Source organism: Labrus mixtus, chromosome 12, assembly GCF_963584025.1.
Source record: "Labrus mixtus chromosome 12, fLabMix1.1, whole genome shotgun sequence".
Classification (NCBI taxonomy): Eukaryota; Metazoa; Chordata; class Actinopteri; order Labriformes; family Labridae; genus Labrus; species Labrus mixtus.
The window spans coordinates 26,625,879-26,650,238 of record NC_083623.1 but is presented as its reverse complement, the minus strand read 5'-3'; the positions used below and the strand labels follow the sequence as shown (position 1 = coordinate 26,650,238).

Here is a 24,360-nt window from a genome sequence, read left to right as displayed (position 1 = left end):
CCATTCCCCCTTTTCCCTCTGTCCGAGGCATTCATGAGTCAACCGAGTGAACTCGTAGTCTTCTCACCATCTCACCAGCAGAGATGAACTGAGGTGTTAGGAGCCCGGAGACGCTTTTCCATGAACACAAACGTTTGCAGCATGAGTGACTGTCAGCGAGCTGCTGATCTGTTCTCGTCAAGTCTCAGCTCAGTGAGACAAGAGTGGGATCTTCTATCTGTGACCTCGGCTGTCGTTGCTGTTGTTGTTGTCTAATGCAATCCTTTACTAATCTTCTTCTTCCCCCCCTCAAGGAAAATATCCCATGCACCGACCGTGTCTGTTGTGAACTCTCTTCCCCACACTGCAGAGATATGTGTGTGTGCTTTACTGCTTGTTTTGCACATGATCATTACATTACATGATGCTCATCAGCTTTGCTTTTTCTTTTGCATTCAGTGGCAACTCTTCTGCAAGCTTTGTAGACAGCAATTTAATAAAAAGCAGAAACATGCCAGGAAGGAGGGTTGTTTTTTTACATTTTGAGATTCTGGTAAAAACCTCAAAATGTAAAAAAAAAAAAAAAAAAAAAAGCAGAAAGAAAATCTGGAAAATGTTTGGGATAAACCGGTTCTTCTGATGAATGAATGAATTAAGGAGTTTTTTTATGTTTGCAGTAAAAATTAGCCTGAAATTAAAGGAAGAATGTGCAACATTTGACACATAAATATATCAGAAATCCAGTCTATCCTCTGTAAATGTGTCTCTGAGTCTTGACTGTCTACAATGAGTGAGAAGCTCGAGTCCCGCTGGCTGTGTTGTTGTTAGAGCTGTGTTTACATGGACGGTACAGACGGCTCCTCCCCTTGTGGACAAGATTGTCCTTGGCTCGTGGTGAAATCCCCTGTGGACTGCAGGTTGTTGTGTTAGCATGCTAATGTTAGCGCTCTTTAGCTAGCTCGTAGCTTCATATTGCACATAAACTGACACAGATCTGAAAACGCTTAAGCGACATCCAAATAATCAGTGAGTATATTCTTCTTCTCTCTAGTCCTTGACTAAAACAGTTTTTATACACAAGGGGAGGAGCCGGCCGTCCCGTCCATGTAAACACAGCTCTGACAACAACACAGCCAGCGGGACTCGAGCTTCTCCCTCATTGTAGACAGTCATGACTCAGAGAGACATTTACAGAGGATATACTGGATTTCTGATATATTTATGTGTCACATATTGCACATTCTTCCTTTAAGTTAGCGAACAGAAATATCTATAATAATACACACTATATACTGAAGCAACAATGATAAGTGTCCTCCTACATCAAGTAGGCAGCAAAACCCAAGAGTACTGAATCTGAGCTGGAGTGTGTTTCATATGAACTTTTAATAGACAGGAGAAAGAAGTGCTGCTCTCATGGAGCCACAGATCACCTGGAGTCTGGTCCAACACTAGAGGTATTCGACACATCAGCGTCTGATTGGGTAACACAAATGTTTCTTTAGAAAACACAGCATGTGAAGTGCGAACATTGCTCTGAAAATGACAGAAAAGCTTCAAAGAGACATCGAACATAAAAAAAAAAGTTTTCTGTCAGCATCGAGAATAAATAAATAAGTCCACTTTTGAATTCCTTCTTTCAAGTACGCAAACAAAACTCGGCATTAAATCTGCAGGCTGCTGACATGGCAGGATTTAGACGAGCAGCAGAACACGAACTATGGATCAATGAGCTGTTTGAACACACACACACACACACACACACACACACTGCCTGAATGTTTTATGTGAATGCTTCAAACAGGCCATAATATAATTTGAATAGTTATGTCATTTTAACTGTGTCACCTTCTGCCTGCCTGTCCAATCAGAGAGTTTGTCTCACTTTCTATTTCCTCTTGCTTCCTCTTCCTCTTCTTCTTCTTCTTCTTCTTCTTCTTGTGTTTCAGTATGGTCTACTCCTTGGTTACCTCAGAACAATGATACATCTCAGCAACTGGAGACAAACATACACACAGGATTTAACAGACTGCCATCATCGTGCTCTCTGATCCAGAGACAGGAAGCTGAAAAGGAAAGAAGAGAAATACAAACTTTTTCTTTTTTTGTTTTGTTTTGCTGTGACGCCAAACGATGAACTGGAGGATGGGGGAGGAGGAGAGAGAGAGAGGGGGTTCAAATCTGCCTTTTTTGCTTTCTCCCTCTCAACACTGACGGACGTATTTAAAGCTCAACTGTACATAAACGTGAACACTTAAAACTCCTGTTTACAGTTCGACTGGTCAAAGAGCGACCTGAGTTAATCACTGCCTGGCCAATGTTTGTACCACACACACACACACACACACACACACACACACACACACACACACAGCCTCCTCTTGAGGTGGTATACCGTACCGACCGGACGGTTCTAGCACCTGTAGCTCGGAGGACGGAGAGCACAGTAGCGATTGCACAGTTTGTCTCAGGCACAGCATGGTGAAGCACCAACCCTCAGTCATTCCTCCTCTTAACGCCTCACCAGACGTAGCGTCACCTGGTGAGCCACAAACGAGGGACAGGATGGACAAAAAAAAAAAAAAAGGAAGGACGGATCACACTGTACAGACAAGTGAGCACTCTGAGGGGGAACACCAGAGCGGCCCGTCACCCTCATGTTCTCCAGCCGACTGAAACTCACCTATAACTGATTTATGATCCACATCAAAAGGTACTCTGCCTCCTCAGTGTCGTCCAATAGTGTCGTTCTGTTGTGGGAATCTGAAGCACCAGTCCGAGCTTTTCACCGTAGAGGAGCACACATTATTTGCACAATTAGCGTTTTCTGATCTTGCACAATATTTGCAATATTTGGGCGATGTATATTAGAGGTCATTTACGATAGTTTAGCCACACAGGTGAAGGTCTTCCAACACGTTGAAAAACTCTAGTCCTGTTCCAATACATGGAGGCAATGTGAACCTTTTGTAGCTTGAATTCACACCATGCTCCAAAAATGTCGTCTCTTCACTCTTCAGACTGATTCTTTCTATGTCCATTTGTGAGATTCTGACGGCTTGCCTCCATGTTTTTTTTTAGTATTGAACATGATTATATTTTGTAACCACGCGTGAGAGTAAAATCAGACGATAGAGGTGCCTCCAATCAACCTGTCTTTATCTTTGATTTGAATACAAGCAAGTGTAGCAGATGAAAACTGTAATATATGAAAAAAAGAATATGACGCCCAGAGAGAGAGAGAGAGTGATTTCCCTCCACACACAGGTCAGAGGTCAGGCTGCAGAGTGATAAAGACGGCTGCGTTAGCTCCATGTTGTTTGCTCACAGAAAACGTGTGCAGGGCAGATGTTCTGAACCTGCAGCTTCCATGTGTAGCACAGTTTGCTAACCATCCCCATCACTCTTTAAATCCACGCCATCGTCTCCACACGATGAGCTCACTTTCTACGTCGCCACTCGAGGAGCAGATGGGAGGACTGCCCGCTTATTGTTGTTTTCTCTTATTCAAGCATTTTCTATCCTTACTGTGTATGTGACCAAACAAGTTGAATTAACATATTGTTTATGAAATAAAATATTTTAAAATCAAGCGTTTGGATTATCATTATTCAAATATTGTGTTCTCATGTGTTCAGGTGTTTGATGGGATCATTTATATAAAGCACTCACATTTGTTTCTATGTTTTCATGAAAAATAGAAATCTTTGAACATTTCTGCAGTGTACTCCTTCATTCTTGGTTCGAGTGATTAAAAGCTTCATCATACCCTTAATGTAGCAGCATGATAATGTTACCTCTCTTAAAGGTCACAAATTACTCAAAATACACTTTAACATGTTTTTAAAACTGCTAAAATTCCATCAGATACAAGTTCAGTCCCGAGCCCTCTGCAGATACACAAGGCTTTTATTTCTGCCACATGCCGGGGAACAGTGCCTCAAATTTACCACAGAGAAGACCCAGTGGGACAGGAAGTGATACACTGTAACAACATTAAACTATTTAAACCACTGTGAACTACATAAAACACTTGTCCTTATATGTGTTTGTTGACATCTTTATAAGGGTTTTATATGGTTTATTCCACATACATAGTATTATCTTGCACTGTGATTACCCCGGGAACTCCTTGATCTCGGGACTCTAGCTGTCTGGCAAAAGTTCATCCTCTCCATCTTCTTCCTGCTCCACTTTTCAGAAAATGTGTGCTCAAACAGGCTGTTTGGAGATTTTCCCTTCATGACATCACAAAGGGCAGTAGCCCCTCCCCCAGGTGGGTGACACTCCCACAGCTAGTTGTTTGTTCTGCCCTCTGAGTCTGCCTTCTCACTGTAAACAATAGGACATGGAGCGAGAAAGACCGAGACACCCAAGCCCTTCCAGAGAGGGGGTGTGGTCAGACACAGCTCATTTACATATTTAAAGGTACAGACACAGAAACAGCCTGTTCTGAGCAGGGCTGAAATAGAGGGGTTTATAGACATGATCAAATACAGGATCAGAGTGGATTTAGAACAAGAAACTTCACACACATGTTTTGAGGAGCTCTGACAATTATTTACACTGGTTGAAGAGGAGGAGGATATGTGACCTTTAAACTGCAATAATAAAAAAACTAAAAAGTTGGGTTTTAGAGAGAGGTTTTACATGAGAAGTATGAAAATCTACACCTTTATATGGAATCAGGTGACAACACAGAATATTAACTTTTTTTTTTGTTTTGTTTTAGTTTAAAACAAGACTAACTTCATAAAAGCAGTCACATTTTGTTTTTGTCTTTTCTTATTTGACCCAGGTCATGTGACAAGGAAGTAAAAATAAAAAAATGTCACAATAAAAGCCCAGAGAAAAGAGTGTAGACAGACAGACATAAACTTCTAGCAGATTATTAATACAGATAATTACAGATTAGTATTAGTTCTAGTATGAACATTATTAAACCTATTTATGATTTTTGGGCCTTTTTGTCTTCATTATATCAGATTCAAACCTACAACCACTGCAATGAGGACTCTATCCTCTGTACATGGGGGCTGTGCGACTTGACCATGAGGCTATCCGTTACCCTTTTTTTTTAAATGCATGCCTCACTATGAAGGTCATAGAAGTGTCTGAATTTAAGAACACAAATGTATGCACAACATACCTGCCAACATACCTGCCTACCTGACAATAAATAATAACTTCCCTGACGGTTTATCAGATACACATTAAACACAGTTGTGTGATCCACTGTTTGTACAGAAATGTTTGATTTATTCCTTTGTTATGAGGTTAACACGAGAGCTTTATTTAAACTATTAAATCACAAAGTTCGCAGCATTTTAACAAATGAGCCTAAATGAACGGCTCCATACACCAACCGTACATATGAGCACACTGATGGTAGAGACTGCTGAGTAAAGAGACCATCAGAAGTAATCCATTCATACACATCTGTACATATGAACACACACACACACACACACAGATAAACTAGCAGCCCAAGGCACGAGAGGAAAGCAATGTTTTCAGACCGCTTTCACAAGCTCAAGTCCATTTTCCATTTATTGTAGTGTGATGTCATTGTTTTGCTCTCGACAGTGAGACTGACTATCTGGGAGAGAGTGACAGAATCGTTTCAATGTGGCTGGAAAAGAGAGCGAGGGAGTGTGTGTGTGAATGTGCAGGTGACCGTGTGTGTGTGTGTGTGTGTGTGTGTGTGTGTGTGTGTCAGAGCAGACGCGCAGATTGGTGACAGCCTGTCTTCCCAGTATGCACCTGGGTGCTGTCCATGTCACTGCCATATATTTCATCATAATTAAACCAGGCACACTCCGCTGACCCTTTGGCCCCTCATTGTGTGGTTGTGTGTGTGTGTGTGTGTGTGTGTGTGTGTGTGTGTGTGTGTGTGTGTGTGTGTGTGTGTGTGTGTGTGCGTGTGTGTGTGTGTGTGTGTGTGTCTGTGTGAGCTGACTGGCAGTGATGTCTTTGGATTAGTTCCCCTCCCTTCACTCCCCTCTGTTTTTGTTCTCCTTCCCAAATCCTCTCCAGCATCCCGCTCTCCTCTTGGAGCTGTGAAATGACATTGAGCTCTTGTCCTGCGGCTCTCGCACACTGTGCTCAGCTGTCTGGAACCCGAGGTTTGTCTGTAAAACTCTGTTCCTTCAACTTTTCACAGCGCACACACTGCATGAGTCTGAGGCTCACTCATATTGGTGCTTTTCTATGCGGAGGAAAAAACAGGCTCTGTGACTCATGTTGTGTTGGAACACAGTTTTCAAAGCTGTGATAAGACAGTGAGTCAACTTTTGGAGGATGGACTGATCCGGGTCACGGGGAAGCTGGGGTTATTCTAGGTCACTGGCTGTCTACCATGACATACTAAGACCTGTTAACCAGAGTCATGGGGACTCGAGTCACATGAGTTAACTCAAGCCAGTTTGAGGACTTGACTGTCATTGACAAAAGACCCCATTTAGCCTTTATGACTTGAGACCTGAATAAGGCCCCTGTGTCCACCTAGCGTGTTGTTTAAGGGCAGAATAGCACTGGCTTTTCATGAAGTGATTGTACGTGGAGGAAAAAGCATGGCTCCTGTCTCCATGACAACAGTCTGCTTACAATGACCGCTGTATGATCGTCATTGTTCCGTGGCTTTTTACTGCATGTTTTATATTTGAGATTGTTTTTTCCCACCAGACACGGAGCAAAGAGGAGACGTCAACAGCGCCATTCTGAAAAGTTGAACGATTTTAAACTCAAAGTGCTCGGAGCAGCGGCACAAAAAGGTGGAGCGCTTGTAAAAAAAATACACTGGAAGCTGCGCCTGCTGCAAGCGCTCTCTGCTCATTGAAAACGAATTAGAAAAAAGACGCTGGCGCTCAGAAAAAATGCTAGGTGGACACGGGGCCTTAGACTTGAGACAGATGGTAGACAGAAACATGATGGTTGATAAAGTGCAATGCAGAGTGCACAGGCAGTAGACCAGCAGCAGAGGCGCTGACACACTAACATTACAGTAAATGTGATAACCGTCTTGTCCAGAGTCAGACAACAAGATGTCTGACTGTTCTCTCTTTGCGGTTAGTAGAAAGCTATCAAGCTGCAAGCTATCCTAGCTTACATTAACTCAAATGAATGGACGTAATGGAAAAACACTTCCCGGAGTTTGAAGCTAAAGCTATAGTGATCCGTATTTGCTTCCATTCATTTGAGATAATCTAAGCTAGGCTATCTAGCGGATAGCTTTCTACTGAAATTGCTCAAACTCTTGTTGGCTGAATCTGGAGAAGACGTAAAGCACATTTCCCATAATGTTGGCCTGTTCCTTTAAACTTATAGTTTATAGAAGTTTCCATGTTTGAACTTGAAGTTATATATTTGATATATGTATGTTCTTGATTTTATTGTATACACAATGACACAGTGTCATATTAGAAGCATGTCACACAGATTTTGTTAAATGGTAAATGGACTTGAGCTTGTATAGTTCTTTCTAGCGGGAAACCTCTGACATGTGGCTGCAGGAGCTGGGGATCGAACCCTCAATCTTTCTGCCGACCGACTCTACCAACTGAGTCACTGCCGCTTTGTATGTGGGCAAAGGAGACATTTATAAATGTAATGGTATGTGTGGAATTAATTTTAAAATACATTTTATATTCATGTTAAGGTTTTTTAATGTGGACCAGGAAGAACAGCTTAGCTCTCAGGTACAGCTAATGGGGATCCTAACAAATAAACAAATAAACGTATGTTTACACTTTAGAGAAGTCTTTAGTGAATACAGTGGCTGCTGTATTGGTAATTTAATGGTATGAGAATACTTTCCATGTCTAATATGCAGTTTTATAATACTACAGTTCATTAAAGCAGAGAACGCTAACACCATCAGGTTCTGTTTCCTCATCCCAGTCATTGCTCTGGGTGTTGCACTAAAACAACATCGGGGTCAGTGTCGGGGTCTGTGAGTCAGCTTTTTGTGTTCTTTGACTTCTGTTCACTGACTCAGCCGGTTTGTCCCCAGAACACCTCTCAGCTCTAATGCCGTTTGAACACAACCCAGGGAGCTGGTCCTCCTGCCTTTCACCTTATCACACCAACTTCTCTCTTCTGATTATTACGCTTTCACTGCAAGTTCTTCACCTTCTTTAGCTCTGATCCTTTCATCCTCCAACACAGAGAGGAAGTGTGTGTGTGTGTGTGTGTGTGTGTGTGTGTGTGTGTGTGTGTGTGTGTGTGTGTGTGTGTGTGTGTGTGTGTGTGTGTGTGAGGAGGCAGCTAAGCATTATGGGTTTGGACATGCTCTGTCGTGCTGTCTTGCAGAGCTGGATGGTCAGTCTGTCAGAGTCCTGTGTGCTGCTCTTGACTGTCCTGTCAAACTGGATTACCATTACACCACTGTGGAGGGTGTGCACGTGATGTCACTGCGGTTACATCCACTGAGCGTCAGAAAGCACGTAGGCTACTGAGAAGCAGCGTCAGCGTTCAGCCTGAATGCTCACCAAGAAACAAAACATCCATGCATAACCTCTGTTAAAAGGAGCGAGGCACCATCTGGTCGTCTAAGTCTTAATCAATCAAACCTTTCTAATTCCAGTAAATGGTTAATACATCAAACTTTAAACATGGAGCAGGTCCTTTATGCACGTTATTAATCAGGACTAAACAGCTCTCTCAAACATGAGCAACTAATAAAGAAGCAGGAAATATGGAAACAAAAGAGAAGACCTTAAATGTAATGTTTTCTGTGAACTGAAACAATCAGTTTTGTGTCAGACAAGTTGCCTGTTTTAAAATTCAAGTAAAGAAGAATTCTTCTGCATTAGGAGGATCATTTACTCAATGTTTTTGAGTGTTTGTTATTTTTTTTATTATTTTGTTTTATTTATCTAATATTTTACATTTTTTAATTCTATTTTATATATTGAAATATTTTCTTATACTGTATTATTTAAGTTGTTGCTAGTTCTGCTTTTAATTGTTTTCAAACCTTGTTAATTGTTTAGCACCAATACACCAAGTCAAATTCCTTGTATATGTAAATGTACTTGGCAATAAACCCTGATTCTGATTCTGATTCTGATTCTGATTCTGATTCAATGCAGTGCAGCGTATCACTAAAAGCAATATATCACTGACTGTTTTCATGACTTGAAAACATCATATTTAAAACTTAAGATTTAAAACAAAAAAATGAAAGGAGCAGTATGTAACTCTGACACCTAGTGTTTAAAATGGGTACTGCAGTCCAAATGTTAGAGAGGTGTCTAAAATTGCCCAGAACTTCCACCAGATACAGATCCAGAACAGCTCCATGCTCCTCCCGCAGTTTTTTAAACTCCTGGAGCAGCACAGCCGAGACAAAGGGGTTCCCTCTGTAATTACAGACTCACACATGACAGCGCTTGATAATACAATGTATGTGGAATAAAGACGTATAAAACCCTTGTAAAAATATCAACAACACAAAAAAGGTCATTGATCCCAATCGTCTAAACTTAGTGCTTTATTCTGAAAATAAACCAGACGTTTTAATGTCCTGTCCTGCTCAACCTGCTCTGTGGTTCATTGATGCCCCGTGCTCCGGACCAAACATGCATCTGGTGGGATTTAGCAGTTAGCTGTTTCTCCGACCTCAGCGACACAGAAGAATCAGCTTTTAGTGTTGTATGAATCGTCTCTTTCATGCAGCTGGAAGGAGTGTGTTTGTGTCACACCAGGTTTGAGATATTGGACTTAACTTCCCTCCACTGTTGGTCCATTAACAGAAGAGTAGGATGTGTTGCTATCTCATGTCCAAGATGAGTCTCCTCTCCGTCTGATTCTTGTGTTTATTCAACAACAGAGTGCTAAAGTGAAGGTCTTGACAGTCTCTCTCTGCAGTTTAGGTGTGAAAAACACCTCTCTGTTTTTTACTCTTATGTGGTGATATTTAACTGTGAATCTGTGCTTCACAGGGTGTTAGTGTTGATCTCACAACATTGGATTCTCGTATTGTTGGTGTTTTCTTGTCCTGTGAAGCTCGGATTTCAGTGTGGCACATCAGCATCACTTCATCCATTAATATGTACAGTCTTAGGGAACGAATGAGGAACTAACTACTAGTTCACTAACAGAGACCACACCAGACAGATAGTTTATCTTATGCATATGTATGCATATTACAATAAAGTCACTCACATCATTTTGTGGAGATTGAGGAAGGTGGGGTAGGAGTTGAGGGATAAAGACATTAGGGTAAAGGTAGAGGGATGAAGGTGAGGGTCGGGAGGTGAATGTAAGAAGGACGCTGTTCTGGTGTCAGCCGATGTAGGTACGATGTGAGGAAAAAGAGGGGTATAGATTATGGGTGAGGATGTTGTCTCTTCGTTGCTCGCTGCGGAGGTCGTCTGTGATCATAATCCCGTGCGAATCTGCCATGTCCGTAATTTGTACCGTAAAAATTCCACCGCAAATGACCTACCATATTTCGCCAAGCACAGAGGTTTTGTGAAAACATTAGTCCCATGCGAAAAGGCATCTCTGTGATTTGGGGTCGTTTTTTTTAGTTTTTTTTATGTTTTGTTGTGTTCTCCGCACCTTTTTTCTGTCTTTTTCCCGGTTGAGAATTATGGAGGCTGCATTGGTAATTATAAATGAAAGTTTTGACAGCTTTTTGGGTGCAAATTCAGGAGGCTCATCTAGCTACACAGCATGGAGACCCATTCACAGAAAGAGAAAGCTCAAATCAATCAGTAGAGCGAAATCTCAAAAGATGATTAGATGGATTACATGCATGGCAGCATGCGGTAAGGAACATTTTCTATCTTTCAACAGGCTCAACAGTTATTATGTGGTAACGTTAGGCCGATAATGTCAGCTAGCGATCAGACACTTTCAATCAATATTTCTCCGTTGTGCCATTCCAACGAGGGCTCCGTGGGATAATGTCAGTAAATTCGAGTTAAAACACAGACTTCGCAGACGAGGTGGGGTAATTTCTAAATCACGAGGTTCCCAGGTAATACTAGTCCCGTGCGAATAGGGCTAAAGAGAGAAGTGATGAAACAGATGGACTTCAGAGGAATAGTAGAGGGTAAGGTGTTCTTAAATATGTACAAAACGGACATGGGTTGTGTTTGAGGCTGAACCAAGTTGTAAAAAAACCTCTATTCAACCATTAGTCCATGAGTAGATAGTGGGTAACTCCTCATCACAGTTTATAGAGAAGCTCATAATGACTTAATAGAGAAGTGGGGCATCATACTGGGTACTTCCTCTGTGCTGTTCAGTAGATACAGGGCTTTAATATCACATAATGAGTGCAAACATTCATCACTGTTTCCATGTGAATATTTCAAGATTCTCCTGTCGGCACTAAAAGGTGAAAACAAGGCCTTACACAGTCTCTGTTTACTTGAAACAACAACACAGTGTTGACACAGTTCCCTCAGAGGGGATAAGATCCACCTCTATTTGATTCAAAGTCTTCAACAGCTGAGCACCAGGGGCCCTGCTTTCTGTACAGATGAACTTCAGCCTGGATTCATGTGACAGGTGACCACACCACCGTGTTCCGTCGCAAATGGGCTTATGTATCCAAATATAATTTACCCCAGGTATAATTTGATGTTTTTATCTCAGACGGCAGCTTTCAGTAGAAGCTCTCACTTCCTTATGGAGCGGTCTTTAACATAACATCCGGTGTTTCCATGGCAACAATAAACAGGACACGTCCCTTTAAAACTAGCTTATAAAAGTCAAATTTGAATTACTCTTCTTACTTTAGTGTAAAATTTGAATAAAATTCTACAAATTGATTCTGTAAAGGAGTCCAAAAATAATCAGGGGAATGGCTTTAACAGTAAGCTAGCTCATATGATTCTATTTTTATAAATGATCATGTAAAGACAACATTCCCATTGTTGTGTATTTCAACCTCAAAGGGTTAATGTACTTGAGCCACACTACGTGTGACCGGCACGAAAACATTTAGGGTGAAGTGGCCATCCCAGAGAGAGAGAGAGAGAGTGAGAGAGAGAGAGAGAGAGTTATTATTTTTCTCTTAGAATCCTAATCATATTAAAACAGAATAAGTATTTTAACTTAAACATCCATAAACTAATCGATATCGTATCAAATCAGGAATTTAATCTAATTGGGACCTTATGAATCGGAATTGAATCAATTTAGACAATCAGTAGTCAGAAGACTAGAAAAGAAATATACAAGCTCAAGTCCATTACCCATCTAACATAATGCTAACAAAGTGAATGTCACAAAAACAACAGCTAACGAAAACCCCTGCACATGTTTTAATTTTTATTTGAAGTCTTATAAATATTGACCCTGCAAGAGAGAAAGAGAGAGAGCATAAGTGGAGCAATGACCAGGTGAGAAAGCAGCCTCTGTTTGCCCACATTAGGAGTTTTAGAAACTGTTGGAGCCCTTCCCCCTTTATAAATTGATTCTGACCTGCCGGAACTATGGAGTATTTTAGTCTCTAGGACTGAGCTTAGAGGAACCTTTGGAGCTCCTGCTCCAGAGTCGGTGCCATGGCGGTGACATAAACCCTTTTCCCACATGCGGAAATCTCCTGGAAAAACTCTGGAGATTTCCAGGAGGAGCTGTATGTGTGAACGCAACAGCCAAATTTTTTACTCCGATATTACCCGGAGTTTATCCTGCCAGACCCCTAGTATTTTTTCCGCAGATAATCCGGAGGAGCTGATGTGAGAATCCAGCAGGATATTCTCCGGAGGATTGTCTTCAAGCGAGTGGGCGGGGTGATGACGTATATCCCTTGCGACCGCTGCAAAGAAGAGCGACACTTTACAGGGTGAATAAAAACATCCGAGGATGAAGACCGAGAATCATTTTACAACTCTGAATAGTGAAAATGTCTGGTCACTGGAGCGACATCGAGACAAAGGAGCTTTTCCGAAATTCTTCGGCATGTAAAAGGAACGGCAAGGGACTATGTGATTTATGACCGAATAACGACGTTGTTAGGCGAATGTGGGCTCACCCGGACAAAGGCCCAGGTAAACACGAAACTAAAGTCCCTAAAGAAAAACTATCACCAAGTCTGCGACCGTAATGGCTGAAGTGGTAACGACCTCAAGACTTGGCCATATTTCGGCCTGTGTGATGCAATCTGGCCTACCAGCCACTCCACGAATCCCCCGACTTTGACGGAGAGCTCCCGAGAGGCTTCTACCTCGAACCCTCCTGCCTCGTCGCTAACTGTGCTAACTGTGTTGCTGAACCAACTAATGTCGGTCTTGTCTCTATTATTAGTGTCGTCGTCACAAACTCCTGAGGGGAAGAGGAGGAGGAAGTCACAGACGAAAGCGGAACGGTTGTCGGTGAACATGAGGGAGCTGTTTCAGGAGATGGACACAGAATTCCATGCCCGTGCAGAGGCCCACAACAATGAGCAGAGGGAGTATGATGAAAGGCAAAGGTGGGAGCGAAAGCACGAACAAAATCAAGAGATGGCAATTTTGCAGGACGTGACCAACTTGCTCAGGCGATTTGTGCATCAAACCCCACCTGGCACTGCTCAGTTCTCTCAGCCTGGAGTGAGTTGGAGCCAGGACTATGCGAGCAACCAGCCGCAGGACCCTAATACTTATATTAACCTGTGAAGATTTTGTGAAGGTTATATTTGAAAGTGTAAATAGTTCCGCACTACCTACTTTTTACTTGTTTGCTGTGATTTTTTATTAAGGTTTAAACTGTAAAGAGAGTTTTTTTTTACCCTTGAGTACACAAATAAAGATTTTTTTTATTATTTAATTTTTTTATCGGAGTTGTTTTTTTTATCCACATGAAAGCATATTCTGTTGGTTGTTCAACATCTGTGGTGTCTTTCCTTAAACCTCATTTCATTAGTTTTCAAACACATCAGGCAAAAATATTAAGATTAAGATTAAGATTTACTTTATTGATCCCGCAAGAGGAAATTCTGTTTTTACACTCTGTAGTCATGCAACACACACATAGGCTGAAATATACACACACATGCACAAACAAGATCCTATGGACATGCACTAATGGAGAGATGTCAGAGTGACAGAGCCGCCCCCGGCAGGCGCTCCTGAGCTGGTGGTGGGGAGGGGGTTTGGTGCCTTGCTCAAGGGCACCTCAGCAGTGCTCAGGAGGTGATCTGGCACCTCTCCAGCTACCAGACCAACTTCCATATTTGGTCCGCACCGGGACTTGAACCGGTGACAACCTAAAGACTGAGAGTAACAACCTACAGACTGAGCTACTGCCACCCCCATATACAGTACAACAAAGCAAACAACAATGTTCTCTGCTGAATAAACCTTTATCATTTAACTTGATTTGGTTGGTCTGTAGGTGGTTTTCCAAACACTATGCAGTTATGGAAGTATTATAGTGAACGTTGATTTAACTTACTAACGACCTCTATGTCAGGCTCTTGTGGGAGGTCAGCAACATCATTAATGTTCCACTCAGCCAAAAAGTTGTCCTTGGTGATTTCACATATGTTGTGTAGAACACAGCAAGCAGCAACAATGTCAGGCATTATAGTGATGTCCACATCGTTGCGCTTGGCAAGGCATCTCCAGCGGCCCTTCAAACGTCCAAAGGCGTTTTCGACCACCATTCGAGCAGAGCTTAAACGATAGTTGAATGTGTTTTGTTCAGGAGTCAGGCGTTGGTGATGGGTGAACCCTTTCATCAGCCATTTCTTTAGAGGGTAAGCAGCGTCACCGATGATATGGACTGGTACCTCAACATCGGCAATGTTCCTGGACATCTGAATGACCAGAAATAAATACATTGTTAGTTTATACAGTAACAGATTAACATGGGAACTCCCACTTCTTACACATTATATGATTAGAACATGGTGTCCTGGCAAAATGCTAATCCATCCTGTCCCTTTTCTTCTAGGCCTGCACTTTGCTTCTTTAAATAGTGTTATTTAGGACTTACTTGTAGGGTTACAGTTTATATTGAGAAGTCCTGGTTAATATGCATTTTGAACACATACCTCACAAGAAAACAAGTATCCATCTTTTTCTTCAGCGTCCTGGAAGATTGCAGAGTTACCAAGCACCCTTGCATCGTGTGTGCGACCAGGCCATCCCACGTATACGTCTGTGAAGCTGAACAAAAAAAAGAGCTGTAACACCTCCAGATAGCTTCGAATGTATCACAATTCTAAAACAGCGAATTTTGATCTTTTTAATTTTCTGTGTTAGCGCGGGGCTCACTAGCCGTAAAACGTACTCAAATGTCCTCCGGGTCATTCGAAAGTGTTGTTTCCACTGTATATCGTCAAAGTTCTGTAAAACATCTGTCCAGAACACACCACCACTCGGTCTATCATGCTTCCACACGGCCTTCTCCTGCTGATGCTGTACACAGAGCCAAAACGCCGCAGCCTTCTTTCTCTGATGTAACTTTCGTTCACGTCTTGATGAAGCCTCAAACTCTCTTCTGCTCCTCCAAATGTTATCTTCGTACCGTTCATTGATTCTGCAGATACGTATAATAGCCTGTATTACTGATACAACTGCAAAAACTATGATCTTTGCATGGGCGTTGTCTGCGTTGTTTCGTCCGCCATCATGTTGTAAACGATGTACTGAGACTTCCGCAGCGGACTTTATGCGTCATGTCATGACTCGCTCCCCCGCTCCCCGCTCCCTACCCCACTGACGTCCGACAAGGAGAACTTCCTACTGGGAGGGACATGTGTGAATTAGGGAATTTAGAAATCTCCAGGTCAGATACTGCGGATAATATCAGCATTTTATCCGGATTGCATGAGTGAAAAGGGCTATACAGAGAGAAAAAAAGTGCCCATGGTGTGTAGTTCTCAGGAAACTCCCTAGTGGATAGTTCCTCTTCAAAAAGTCCCCAGGGCCGTTTGGTCCGACCTTTTTCACTGTGATTTTAAATAACTAATCAGTATACTGTCAAACTGTTATCCAACACCGTTTCTCCCCAATCATTCCCTACGATTGTGTTAAAGATTATTGACATCAAGGCTTTATTCATTATCAGATGAAATGTCATTTTCTAGGTGAATATAGAATACTTGTGTTTGGAGGTACTCTACATGTCCTAATCTCTTCAGGGACTCAAGTCGATTACTCAAGAATAACGTGTGTGAGCTGAGCCCAAACTGGTGCACTTAGCTTAGTTAGCCCGAGTCGCTGGGCTCTCTGTGGGTGGGAGTTCTCATTACTAAAGATCATTTCCTGATGCTGAGCTGACCTTCAACATTGTAACATTAACCACAAGGCTGGCACAAGTTCCCACACACTCTGACCCACATCCACTACAACTCATATTCTCCTTTTTAGTTAAAGGCCAAACACTCGCTGCTCACCCAACAGTGTATCATGTCTACTGTTTCTTCCTGCCTCTGTGTGTTTCCCTCCAGTTTTGATTGCCCTCATCGTCTTCACCTGTGTTGCCTGATTGTAATTGACTGAACTACATCATCAAAACGTCACCAGGTAGAAGCACAAAAATCTAAAAAAAGAGATAAATTGAAGTCCACTTTTCTTTAAAACACCAAAATGATATCTCTTTCAAATGTTAGGTCAATCAGTGAGATTTTATGGTGATCTGCATATTTCTCCATAGTCGTGTAACAGGTATTCTGAATGTATATGGAGGGTGGGGTTGTTTAATTTAAAGGGCTATTTAGGTAGTCAACAAACAAACATTAAGTACCTGACACATAAACTTGCGATGCCCCCTGCTGGCCGGCATACATGGACAAGACCAACAGAGCTCTGAAGACCCACGTAGCAGAACACCTGACCTTCATAGCCGTGTGGCAGGACACTTCAATGAACTGAACCAAGACGTCTCCTACAACAACAGCTCTTTTGGATCTATCAACGGACTGAACAAGGATTTCTCTATCAAACCTTTAGTGTAAATAAATGGGACAGCAAAACATCGAATGGGGGTATGCATTTTTTCTATAGGCTAGGTTATCTTTCTTCTGCATTTTTTGTAATAAAATGTAAAGTCTTTGTCTCGGTTGAATAACCCATTATATTTAACACTCTTGTCTCCCGTCTCCATTTAGGGAAAGCTCATGAAGTGATTTGTTTTCTTTGCTTCCTAATGTTTTGATGTTTGTTTTACGACCTGGTGAGATAACACACTTTCTCTTATGAGATCGTTCAGGTGTTCTTAGGGCATCACCAGCGGCATCTGTTACATGATTTGCTTTTATCTCTGGATATATATTTTACTGTTTATAGTGTTGTACACACATAGATGTGAAACCTGTTTTAGGATTGTAAATACACTGGGATTATTTATTTCAACAACAAACTGGGGATAAGTTTGTATACTTGTAAATAATTGTGAACATTTGTTGGAATAATCTAAAAACTAATAGAAGCAATGTAACATAGGGGTAGGGGCATATCATTTGATTTCTTCCTACTCCTTTTCGGACACTGTTACTTTAATCTTTTTTTTTTCTTATTTAAATTTTTTGTTCAAAGTAAAGTCATCCATTTATTCATTCATTTATTATGACTCAACACATAAGTCATGTGCGTGTATTTTCCATCAAGGTTTTTCAGGTATCAAACCAGTCTAAATTATTATAAATAACATTTTCAGTTTTGAAAATATGGTCGTGCCTGCAGTGACACGATGAAAGTGGAGAGAAAAGGTAATCGCACAGAGCAGTAGTCTACAGTTCTGTTCATTTCCATTCAGACACAGAAGAACGCATCATCCATACATATTTCTCAGAGGGACATACATATACATATGAGGTGATCCTTGATTATCTTGAGGAAAAACACAACATTCTCCTGAGTCTGAGTACATTAAAGAAGAGGTTAAAGAAAGCAGACCTTACTAAGTGGACAGGCTATACTCCCATTGCCACTGTGCATGAGACTGTTGGTCATGAAGTGAGAGGTTCAGGTCAGCTGTTTGGTTACAGAGCTATGTGGAGGACACTTCAACAGACCTATCTCCTGACAGTTAAAAGAGATGATGTAAGGCAAACGATTGAGAGACTGGATCCATCTGAATTGGCGATTTTGGGAGGGGCCAACGGACCCCCCTGTGGCACCCCCTTCAAACGTAGAGCATATTAATAAAGTAATACATTCATTTTGATGATATTGCGTTGAAGCAAAAGGCCGATTAATTGTGGCTCAACCACAGAGCTTAAATTAAAAGAATGGTCATCCCCTTCAGATCAACAACCATGAATGGAATGCCAGTTCTAGTCATTCTAATTCTGTGGGCTCGAGATTCTCATCAGATCCTTTAGAGCGGTACACTGACACTGCCTTTAAACATCCGCTCACGACGTTACCCGCCACTGCCAGCTCTGATTGGAAGCTTCAAACGCTACAAGACTAATAATGTTGACAAGAAAAATTGAAGGTGAGCAAAACATTTTATTTGTGTAGCCTAATTGTTACAAGGTAAGACTGGTAAGGAAATGTTGTTGTTGACTAGTTAGCTAACTTAACAGCTTTAGCAGCCACACCAGCATGAACAGTTAAAAGTTTGCTTGCTTTAATACTTGAAATGGTCTGTCTTCATAAATGGTTAGCCTGACGGCTCAAAGGCTAACGTTACCACAACATAAATCAATTCAACCAAGTCTGTAACACTAACCTTAGTTTACTATTCTGGGTTACTTAAGCATTGTGTATTCCTCTCTGTCGTTTTTGTCTATAGTGGTTATCAAGATGAAGAGAAACAAGGACATTATGTCCTATTTCGCCTCCCAAAATAAAGACAACGATGAGGCAGAGATAGAGACAGACGATCCAGGTGTTGAGAGAGCTGAAGAGAAACAGGAAGTAGAGAGTGTCAAAGAGGGAAAGCCCGGGGACTTGTTAGATGAGACTGGTTTTCAAAGTGAGGTCACAGAGAAGGAGAGGCTTTGGATGAAATACAACTAGAATGTGACACACAGACACAAGATGATACAAGTGCATCCACAAGCACTGGACCATCAGGTTTGTGATGCTGAACTGCAGTTTAGATTGTGTGTGGCCTGCAGATGGGTATGATAAACTGAAACTCTTTGGTATTACCATCAGTGGCTGCATCGATGGCTTTTCCAGGAAAGTTATGTGGCTCAGGAGTGGCAGCACTAATAATGATCTAGGGATCATTGCACAGTATTATATGCAGTGTTTGGATTACTTCCTGCCAGCCTTTGAATAGACTGTGGAACTGAAAATGGCACCATGGCAGCCATACACTGCATTAAGATCTACAACACACAGATGAATCTGCAGGAGCCCTCAGTCACATGTATGGCACTTCAACTGCAAACCAGCGTTGGTTGGTTGTCTGTCTTCAGAAAGCAAAGGTACATGCCTTTTTAAGGTCAATTCCAATAACATGTGTAACTGGGATCCACTTTCTTTGAATGAGCACAAATTAAATCATATAAATTCATGAAACAACCTTTTAACCTTCTTTCACATGACAAAGATTATTTTTGTGAAAAATAACTGTTTCTTTAGCCCGCTATACAACTACCTACACAATCATTTTTTGTACTTACATAGCCCAACAAAAAATATTTTTGCTGAACATACATAAAAGTAACAACAGATGAACATCAGCCACTGCCATCAATCATCTTTTTTTGCAGATGGCAGTCAATAAGACCAATACTGGGGAACACTGATGTTGGGCCGATAATATTTAGTCAGTCCTGTGTTTTTTTTCCCTCCATCTGTGTCAAAAAACTTTAATATATAAAAGAATAACACTAGAAAGTAAATAAATACAAAAATATTGTATTAACCCTTTGATGCACAACATGGGTCAAAAGTGACCCGTATTCATTCCCTTTGTTATTTGAATACAACTGAAACTTAAACGAGTGTATTTTATTAAAGAATCCAGGTATATATTAAATATCTTGTTTTTGATTACCACAAATCATTATTTTTATTTTTAGTTTAAATTCATGGGTCAAAAATGACCCGTGTAGGCAAGTGTCACTTGAAGACGTTTTCTGGATTTATTTTAGAGTTGTCCTCAGTGTTTCTTGTCTTGTGTTTTATCTGACCCTATGGCTGTATCCGAATTACCAAGTACCTACTCAATCTGTCAGTAGGCAGTAGTCAGTACCTACTATCCGTGCTGTATACTGTTTAGTACCTACTATTCAGTAGGCGCGCACAGTAGGCAGATATTTGTTCCTGCTTCTTCTGATTCATTCAGTAAGGAAGTGGCGTCATTTACGTTACCCGAACCGTCCGCATCCACCCGTTTTTTGTTTTTTTTAGCTTTATTCAAGAAGAGTAATGCGCATATACAGTCAGGTAAACAAAAAACAATATCACAATGTAAATCAAGTAAAATACAGATTAAATAACTAAATAACATACAGTACATAAAGGAAAGTACAAATGAAAGACAGTAATATACAGAATAAACCAATAAAGACGCATTTAAATAGTTAAATCATTATTTAAATAGAGGGGGAAAGGTTTTATAATAATGCAGATATTTGTTATATTTTCTGTTGTTAATTAAAAGTAGTGATTTCAGTCGGGACTTTAAATTAAGATTAAAAATTGATTCTATTAATCCACGCTCGTTTGTTTTGATTTGGAGGAGCACATGAAGTGACGATTTACGTATAATTTCGCACAGCATTGTGGGTGGTAAAATACAATTCATTTCCTGAAAGGATGCATCCGATCCATACTGCATGAAACCAGGAAGTTAGTATCCATACTGAAATGTTCAGTATACTGAGGTGGACCCAAAAAATGCATACTGAATGACCACGAGGGTTCAGTATACTGAAACTCCCTACTGAAAAGTACGTACTGCATACTGAACTGTGACAATTCAGAAACGGCCTGTGTGTTTCTCTGATTGTCTTCAACTGTGTCATTAGTCTCATCTGTGTTTCATGTCAGTCCATGATCCATTTCAAGGCTTCCTTGTGGCTACCAGTGCCTTTTACCTTTTGTGTTTTTTTCAGTTGGACATGGATTTGGATTTGATTCTAAGTAAGTTTTTGCTTGCCTTTTCGTTTAAAATAAATAGTTTTCTTTTCCTGCAATTGGGTCCAGCTTCCTGTATTCCACACAGAGATATGTAGTTAATCTCCTGCCCTAATGAGTCAAACAAAACTTGACAGTAATTGCAGTGTAGTTAAACTAAAAGATCAATAAATGATCCCTGTTTAGATATCTTCTCATGTCATAAAAAAGAGCAATGACATACAGAATGGTTGTCACTAAAGATAGAAATATTCAGTCAGACGTTACTGTGGCGAGGCAGTGAGTTATATTTGCGTGTGGGAGCATATGCGCCTACCAGATGTTCATTTGGGGGGAAAAAAGGAACCCAAATGGTCTGACACTGACGCCCCAGATGTTGTGAAAAAATGTTTTACCGTGTAAAACTGCTGTAGGGATTCAGCAGCACATCTGGCTACAACTCTACACTGCTTACTTTTTGACTTCAGAAGGAAATTATAAAATTCAACATTAGTGTGTGTCTCTCGTCCGTGCAGACTATGAAGGATGTTGTGGAGGTTATGCATGCTTGTTACAAAACATACCTGGAGCTCAATCAGTCTGTGCAGATGCCAAATAGATCCAACAACCCAGACCTTCTGCTTGTACCTGAGTGTTCAGTCCTCCTTCAGAGCCTGTGGGTGTAAAGGTGAACCGCAGTAGTTAACACAGTGACAAGTCGAACGCCTCATACCAGCAGGTAAACTCCCTGTTGTGAAAATGATGGACAAACACTGACCCTTTTTCTCAGCCTCCCACCAGAAATGTAACCTGTGGCTCTCATGAAGCTGCTGCGTGATGTCACCAGCGGATATCTGCAACTTTAACGCTCTCTGAGTGTCTGTCTTATTCACCGGCTCAGCACCCTTCAGCACCCTTCGTTTTCAATATCAAAACAGGTGTCTTATAAAAGGTGTGCTGTAAAACCTGGCTTTTTAAAATGTGGTGTGTATGTGACATCTGGTGTTCCTGGAGCCGGCCTCAAGTGGACAATCAACGTACTGCAGGATTTTGCACCTCCGCATTGGCTTCATTTTTGAACACTGAACGTTGTCCCTTGGGTCAACCCTAGAGAATGTCTAGAGTTGGAAACAAGAGAGAGAGAGAGAGAATTGGGATTGGCATGCAGAAGAGTAGCCTCAGACTGAACTCCAACCCGAGCCTTTCACTACAAGAACAAACCCTCTGTACATAGGGCCATCATCTACCAGCGCTCCCAACATGTTTCATTCACCTGAAACCCTCCCTGTCCAAACGTTAGCTCTGCATCCACATCGAGGAAGAGACATGGCCCCGCCCACTATACGCTGTTAGCAGAAGGAAAACGGTGGCGTTTTATTGCAAGACATTTCAACAGACTTTCAAAACCCAAAGAAAATACGATTTTTGTGTTTTTTAACAGAAACGACTTTGGGCTGCGTATCTGAATGGAGATCAGTCAGACCACTAAGGGAGGGGCGGGGGAGGAGGGGAGGCGGTGCGCATAGTGTAAAGTTCTCTGGTCATGTTTATATTGATTGTGATTGGTGCTTTGAAGGTTTACTGGATGGACATTTATGTATGGATCCATTAAAACATGTTTCAGCAAAGATTTGAACACATATGTTTGTATATTTTAAACCATGACTAAAATGTCTTATTTTTCCGTTTTAAGCCACACCCCCAGAAAACATCACGCTTCACACATTTGTGCAAAATATTCCCTCTTCATTTTATAATTTCATAATATCTGACTGTCAGTTTATTTATGTCTCTCTCTCTTAAATCCACACACACACCATCCTTATCCCCCACTGGCTTTATGTTCAGCATGCCAACCTCTCGTCTGTTTTTACAGGATAAGTATACCATAACTAATAAAGAAGAAATCCATGAAACGAACACCCTCACACACGGGATGTTTACATGCTGACATGTGTGGTGAAAAACACATATGACACACACACACACATGCACACACACAATGTCACATGCACACACACACATATGCACACGCACACTGTCACATGCACACACACACAGACACACACACACAGACACACACAGTCGCACACACACAAAGTCACATGTAAACACACACACACACACACACACACACTGTCACTTGCACACACACACACACACACACACACGTACACAGTCCCCACAGGATACCTCATGTTATTTCCTCTGAGCTTTGCATCTGTTCTTAGTCGTCTATTTCTGACTGTGATTTGAATGTGTGTGTTTGTAAAGACACCAGGTTGGCAGAAAGTGCTTCACATGTTAGTGTGTGATGTGGGATTACACACATCTAATCACAGCAAGATTAAAAATATCTAAAGACTTCAATGACCGTAACACACACTGAACAAAAGATTGAGCTTCAGCGTGGACAATCTGACGTCAAACTGATTGGACACATTTGATGATGTAATAACCGTGTATGTTAATGAAATGGAAATAGGATATGTCCTATTTACCCAATTTACTGTTAATCTGTTTATTTGTAAAATGTTAAATGTTAAATGGACTTGAGCTTGTATATTTATTTTCTAGTCTTCTGACTACTCAAAGCTCTTTTACACAGCAGGTCACACCTACACATTCACACACTGATGGTAGAGGTTTTAACTCATCCAGTCATACACATTCATACTCTACCGCCAATGAAGCAGCAGGAGCAACTTTGGGTTAAGTGTCTTGCCTAAGGACACATGGGACATGTGGCTCCAGGAGCTGGGGATCGAACCCTCGACCTTCCAGTTAAGAGACGTCTGACTCTAATGACTGAGCCACAGCCGCCCCATGTTATCTCTATATTTCTTACATCACTCATCAAATATTAAAGGAAATATTTCCCCGCTGTCACATATTCACACTTATTTCACTCCCCATGTCTTCAGTAAGACGTTGGTATTAATGATCTTTAAGGGTTGCTTTTGCTGTTTGAATCAAAGAGTTCATCTTAAATGATACACACTCCCATACACACACATGATGCCATGCCATGAATGAGCATAATTGGATTTATTAATAGAAGTGTGCTTGTCTGTGTGTTGGATTTAAAATCGAAGCTCTGTGATTGGACGTCTGAGTTGCTGTTATTTAACACAGTCAGAGAGCAATTTTCTGCACATTTAAGACGGAGCAGAACTGTACTGCTACATTACATTACTTCTATCTGTGTGTGTGTGTCTCTCTATATCTTGACTGATATGTACTGTACAAATGCATGTTAATCTCCAGGCTCACTGGTGTTATAGTGTTGGGCGGGCTGAGTGTGAAGTGAAGTACCGCCTCTGGGAAGACCAAAATAACAAGGACATTTAGAGATGTGCTGTCTGCACACACACACACACACACACACACACACACACACACACACACACAC

At 41.2% G+C, this 24,360-nt stretch overlaps 1 protein-coding gene across 1 annotated transcript in view; it reads left to right on the top strand.

The window, feature by feature from the left end:
* cnih3 (cornichon family AMPA receptor auxiliary protein 3) overlaps positions 1-3,571 on the top strand; it is an 83,607-nt gene extending 80,036 nt beyond the window's left edge. Inside the window, 1 exon segment of the mRNA XM_061051397.1 lies at positions 1,929-3,571. The gene's annotated coding sequence lies outside the window, so the exon portion shown is untranslated.
* The last annotated feature ends 20,789 nt before the right edge of the window (positions 3,572-24,360 follow it).